The sequence below is a fragment of the Miscanthus floridulus genome, chromosome 8 (assembly GCF_019320115.1).
Source record: "Miscanthus floridulus cultivar M001 chromosome 8, ASM1932011v1, whole genome shotgun sequence".
Lineage (NCBI taxonomy): Eukaryota > Viridiplantae > Streptophyta > Magnoliopsida > Poales > Poaceae > Miscanthus > Miscanthus floridulus.
Genome location: NC_089587.1, coordinates 207,147,552 through 207,153,968, shown reverse-complemented (window position 1 = coordinate 207,153,968; position 6,417 = coordinate 207,147,552).

Here is a 6,417-nt window from a genome sequence, read left to right as displayed (position 1 = left end):
TGACTGGTACCTTACTAGAAACGACCGGACGCTAGGGTTGCTGTGTCCGGTCAGTTTGTGCAGCTGTGTCCAGTCATCACTTGACCATTGAGATCAAGCGACTGTGGTTGAATGGAGGTGACACATGGTGAGCATCCGTTGATCGGACGCTGAGGTCCAGCATCCGGTCGATCGGACCGGAGCGTCTGGTCGTCCCGACTTTTGCCTAGTGAAGGGGTAATGGCTCTATTTGTTCATGGGTTATAAATAGAAGCCATGGTCGGCCTTGGGCCGGTGTAACACCCTAAATTTGCATTTTCTAAAAATAGCCAAATTGATTTATTTAAGCAATTTTGGTGAGCATTGAAATATAGGAAATAAATAATTTTTGTGAAAACTAAAATCAAATATAAGGTTAGCTACAAGTGATGCATACATGCTGTTGCATATTTATTTTGAGATGAATGGTTTTGATTCGAATTCCAAATGAGTTCAAAATCTAATTGAAATTTGTATTTAAAATGCTTTTGGAAAATTTGTTTGGAAAAAGAAAAAGGAAAAATTCCTCTTTCCCTCTCTTCCTGGACTTTCGGCCCCATGGCCATTTCTTTCCCCGCGGCCCAGCACCGCAGCCCAGCCCCGCAGCCGCGCCAGCCCAGTCGCGCGCCTCGGCCGTTCGGCCCAGCAAGCCCCCGCCCACTCGGCCGCCAACCGTTGCCGCGCGCCTGCGCCCGCGCCCAGCCGCTGACGACCGGCCCCCGCCTGTCAGCTCCCCCACCTTCCTCCCGCAACCGCCGTCCCGGTCAAGCCGCGGCCGCAACCGCGCCCACGTCGCGCGTCGTGGGAGTCCTCCCGTTGCCTCGGCCTCGTTAAAAGGCAGCCGAGCCCCCCCCCTTGCGCGCCCCTGCTGCCGCTCCGTTTCGCCTCGTCCCGGCCGAAACTGCCGCACGGAGGAGCCCCGCGATCTCCGGCCTCGCCGTCCGCGTCGCCGTCGTCTCCGAGCCGTCCCCACCTCCGTTTCTCGCCCGTGGTGAGCTCGCCGTGGCCCCCTCTCTCTCCCCATGCGATTCATTTTGCGTTTCGTGATTGTATCGCCCAATCCGCGAGTGCCGTGAGTTCTTGGCCGTCGGCCATGGCGGCCGCCGCTCCAACCTTCTCCTCCGGTCGTCGTGATGGCCTGGGCGAGTTCCCCTCCTCCCCAGCTTTCTCCCGGTGCCTCCGGATTTCCGAACCGTGGCCCCTAGCCCCGGAACCGCGCGCGCCAGTGAGCTTCACGCCGCCGGCAATGGAGTTGCCGCCGGCGTCACTGTTCCGGCCGGCCACTCCTTTCTTCTCTCTCCCCCAGTTCGTTTCCAGCCGTCCGTTCTCAGATCAACGATCGAGATTAGAAGATACCCCTTCGGGGGTAAATTTGCTAAAGAGTCCCTGGATTTTTCTAAGTCCTAACCCGCCGTCCTTAGCGTATTTCTCCGAATGCGCAAACCCGTTTAGAAAGCGTAAACTTCGCTGTTTAAGTCAAAAGTACGCTTTCAGTATTTACAGAAATGCCATTCGAACTGTTTCGCTTATAGAATTGTCGTTTTAACTCCGAATTGATCCATTCAAATCGCGTTAGCTTCGTAATTTCATAAGCTACATGTTGGATCTACTGTTAGTCAAGTTTGGAACTTTTTAATTTCATGATTAGAATTAATTAAATATAGGGCTTTTGGAAAACCCGTTTTAATCATAACTTTCGCATTTTAGCTCCGTTTTTCGTGAACTTCGCGTTGACGTGATCGTAGCGAAACGTAGATTAGTTTTACAAACATTTTATTTTGATTTCAATACTGTTGGTGTACTGTTCTAATGATAGGAATGTTTGCCTTGCATGAATGCTTTTGGAATGTTGTATGTTGCCGTGTTGGTCGCGTTCAGACGGTGAGGAAAACGTTGGAGACCAAGAACTCTTCGACGACCAGCAGGACCAGCACGAGTTTGTGAACCAAGGCAAGTATAACATGGGCCTTCCTTGTTGTCCTATTTCACTTTAAGCAATTACTCATTTGCATGTGTCTAAATTTGAATACCCGTAAGGACATCCTAGTGATTGTTATCCTGTTTCTTGTCTCCTATGGGTTAAATGCATATGGATAGATTGCTAGTGCTGTAACTGAACTTGATATACATATTGATGAATGATACTATGGAACAAAGTGAGTAACATGAATTATAACAACTGTTCCATAGGGCGAAAGTGCAAATGACCTTTGTTCATTTTGCTCCCGGCCCTCCATAAGGACTTATCTGTCGGCAAAAGCTGGGACTGACAGTGCAACCGGGAGAGTCATATGGCTCTGACTTTAGCTTAGTAATAGGACCTTTCCTAGCTGGTTAGAGGTTACCTTTTTGGCGCAAATGGGGCTTGCCAGCTTTGGGTATAGGGCTGCCTCTGTTCCTATGAGTATAGCCGCGATGGATTTGTGCCATAGGAAAGGGGGGTCCCTACATCTGCCTGCCAAGGAAACCTAGCGGCCCTAACTTGTTAGGGAAACCTATGAAATGGCTTCATAGTGTACCCTGCCCGTTCACCTTGGAAGTGACATGGGAGTAATTAACCCGGGCATATGGGGATCACGACTCGCGGTGAATGTGCACCACCTCTGCAGAGGGTAACAAACTGTTATAATAGCCGTGCTCACGGTTACGAGCGGCCCGGAAAACTCACAGAATAACTGGATGCTTGATGATGATTAATTAAGTTGTTCTATGATGAATTATGGTAAACTTGACCCCGTTATATGTTCTTATGGGAATTAAATGGGAGTTTAAGCATAACTTGATAAGACTTGAGAATAAAAGTTTGACCTATTAAAAATGCTAACTGCAGTAAACCAGAGTCTATCCTTTTGAGCTTCATAACCCCTTGTTAGCTTGCTAAGTACGGAATGTACTTACACTTGTTTATTTTCTTTACTTGGATAAAAATCCCGGATGGGTAACAGATGACAACGGGTATGAGGATTTCCTGGAGGATTATTAGGCTTGTGGTCAACCAGTTGACCTTCCCTGTGATGATGGCCACGAGAGTTCATTCTATTTTTATTATTCCGCTGTGATGTATGAGACTAAGTTCTATTATAACTCTGATGTATGAGACACTGTGATGATACTATTGTAATTTGTCAGCTTGTGTGTGTGATTGATTCCTGGGCACACACGAGTTTTGTGCATTCAATTTTATCCTTAAAATTGGGTGTGACAAATTGGTATCAGAGCCGTGTTGACTGTAGGACGCAAGCCTAGTTAGAAAAAGGTCGTTTTAGCAGCTTTGCTCCTCTGGTTTCTTGCTTACTGACTTATCCTTGTTATTTTATTAAAACATTTATGCTTTTCATACCTTAATCTATTATTTAAACTTGTTGATTCTAATTTCATCTCACTTTAAATCTATAGATGTCTCATAATCCGAAGACTGCTCGACTCAGCACCGCCGGCTATCGTGCCATGTTCACCCCGCGTGCCCCACCAGCGGAGAGGGAGATTGTGATCATCTCCGACGACGAGGAGATGGCTACACCGACGCCTACACCTACTCCTACACCAGTCGCTGTGCCCATCTACCCCGTGGTAGCTACACCTGAGGAGTCGACGGCTACTTCCCCCACACCTGCACCCGCCCCAGCTGCCCCCGTGGAGGACGATGAGATTGGCTGGAAGTGCAAGTACTACTTCAAGCCAGCTCCAGAGACAGCCTACTACCACACTCTTCTCACCCACGTGCTGGACGACTACTTCCCCGACTTGCACGCCTCCATCAGCTATCACTGCGCCGAGTACAAGCACCCACTGGAGGCTACCTTCTGGAAGGTAGAGCTGGTGGTCATCGCATGGAATGATATCATCAATGGACATGAGGTGGAGACTGTCCACAGTGCCCCTGCCAGGAGAGCCCATGCTTTGGATGGCATGGAGGATGCGGCACAGAATGCCTACATCCACTACCATGGTCGTCGCTTCGAGGCCATGAGGGAGGATCGCTTCAGGTTCCTTCCTCGAAATGATCACGAGGGTGTTTGGCAGGTTTTGGCTCCACCAGAGAATGACCCCACTTTAGAGGCAACGGTGCAGCATGTCCACGCTATGCAGGGAGTGGATGATGAGGTCAAAGGAGAACTACGTGCATCTCAGAGGGCGCAGAGACGTCTTCAGAAACAAGTGGATGAACTTCGAGCACAGCTGGGACAGCCTTCCATCTACAAGAAGAAGCGCCGTTCCTTCACCATGATTGACACCGCTCCATAGGTGTTAGGTGCCTTGATCTAGACTATCACGTCGTTAGTTCGTGTCCTTATTTAGTCTTGTTGGTCTTGTGAACTTGGTTGATTAGATGTTTGATTTGTGAACTTGGTTGAGTTGGTATTTTGCTTGATTGCTGGAAGTTTGTGGGCATGTCCACAACTTCCTTAGATTGGAACTTTAAATTTAGAATGAAATCTTAATGTAGAAGTATCAGTTTATCTTATCTCTGCTGTGCTGAATTCTGGAGCAGCCTGTGTTCTTTATCTGGTAACTCGAAATCTCGGATGATAAAAATTCTGAAATTTTTGTGGAGATAACTAGACCTCTGTATCTCTAAAGTGTCTTTGGAATCACGTCAATAGCTATTCAGGTTTGGGAGATCTAATTGGCACAAGTTGATGTTCCTGCGCTGTCTGGAACTCAGAACAGTTTCGGTTTAGCTCTATTTTTGACTAGGTGTGAGTTCGAATCAGTAAAAGTGGTCTAAATGAAAGTTGTAGCTGATGTCCTAAGCTTTCTAACGAATCTTGGTGCACCTCTGTTGGATCTCTGAAACTCGAGTTATAACAGTTTTACTGAACTGCCGAATTTGAGTCTTGCCCAGAAAAATTTCAGCATTGCTTCATATCTCTTGTAAGTTCTCTATAATTGGAAAAATCTCTAAATTTTGCACATTTGTTGGACAACAGATGGCCGCAAGAGGAGGAAGAGGCAGAGGCCGTGGTCGTGGGCATGATGCTCTTATGAATCCACCACCGCCACCTGTGACCATGGAGCAGATTTTGGGAATGCAAGCACAGCTGATGCAAGCTATGATGCAGCGCTTGGACAATGAACCTGCAAGAGGTCCACCGCCTGTCCAGGTTAGAGATAAGCGTGGAGAGTTTATGAAAGGTCATCCACCGGTGTTCACACATGCCACAGACCCTATGGAGGCCGATGACTGGTTGCGTGCTGTGGAGAAACAACTGAACATAGCACAATGCAACGACCTGGAGAAAGTGTTGTATGCTTCCGGGCAACTCCAAGGAGCTGCTCAGGATTGGTGGGAATCATTCCAGTTTGGACGTCCCAACAATGCTCCTGATATCACTTGGCAGGAATTTAAGGACAGTTTCCGATCATACCATATTCCTGATGGACTAGTGGAACTGAAGCAGGAAGAATTTAGATCTCTCAAGCAAGGATCAATGACTGTGGCGGAATATCGGGACAAGTTCGCACAACTATCTCGCTACGCTCCTAATGATGTGGCAGATGACAAGGATAAGCAACGCCGTTTCCTCAAGGGACTCTATGATGGACTGCAGCTCCAGCTGATGTCTAATACTTATCCTAACTTCCAGTCTTTGGTGAATCGCGCAATCGTGATTGATGATAAGCGCAAGGAGATGGAAGCTAAGAAGAGAAGGCTCCAAGGGCAAGCTTCTGGAAGCAACACTCGCCCGCATGCTTATCCCCAGCAAGGTTTCCAGCAGAGGAATCAAGGACCAACTCATCAGGGAAACCGTGGTCAGTATCCTCAGCGGAACCAGTTCCAACAACGCCCCCAGTATCAGCAACAGTTTGGAAATCAGCGTCCCCCGCAACAGACTAGCAATCCTGCAACACGCCAGGGAGTGCCTAACAATGCTCCTGTGAAGAGTGGCGCACCCAACAATCCCAATGCCTGTTACCGATGTGGAGAAGTAGGTCACTATGCTCATCAGTGTCCTAAGAAGCAGAACCAGCAAGCACCTCAGAATCAGACCAACAATCAGAAGTTCAACGCCCGACCACCTCTCACAGCGAAGGTGAACTATGTGTCGTCTGATGCAGCTCAGGAGACGCCTGAGGTCATGTTGGGTACGTTCAGTGTCAACTCTATTTCTGCTACCGTACTTTTTGATTCTGGTGCTTCGCATTCTTTTATCTCCCAAGCTTTTGTTAGAATGCATAGCATACCTTTGTGTGCCATGAAAAACCCAATACTAGTGAATTCCCCGGGAGGTAGTATGCCCGCTTCTTATTGGAGCCCCTCAACTAGCATTTCCTTAAGGGGGGTAGACTTCAAGGTGAAGCCTATTGTTTTGAGAACAGCGGGAATTGACCTTATCCTGGGAATGGATTGGATGAAACAACACCGGGCAGTGATACAGTGTCAGGAGAAATCTGTGG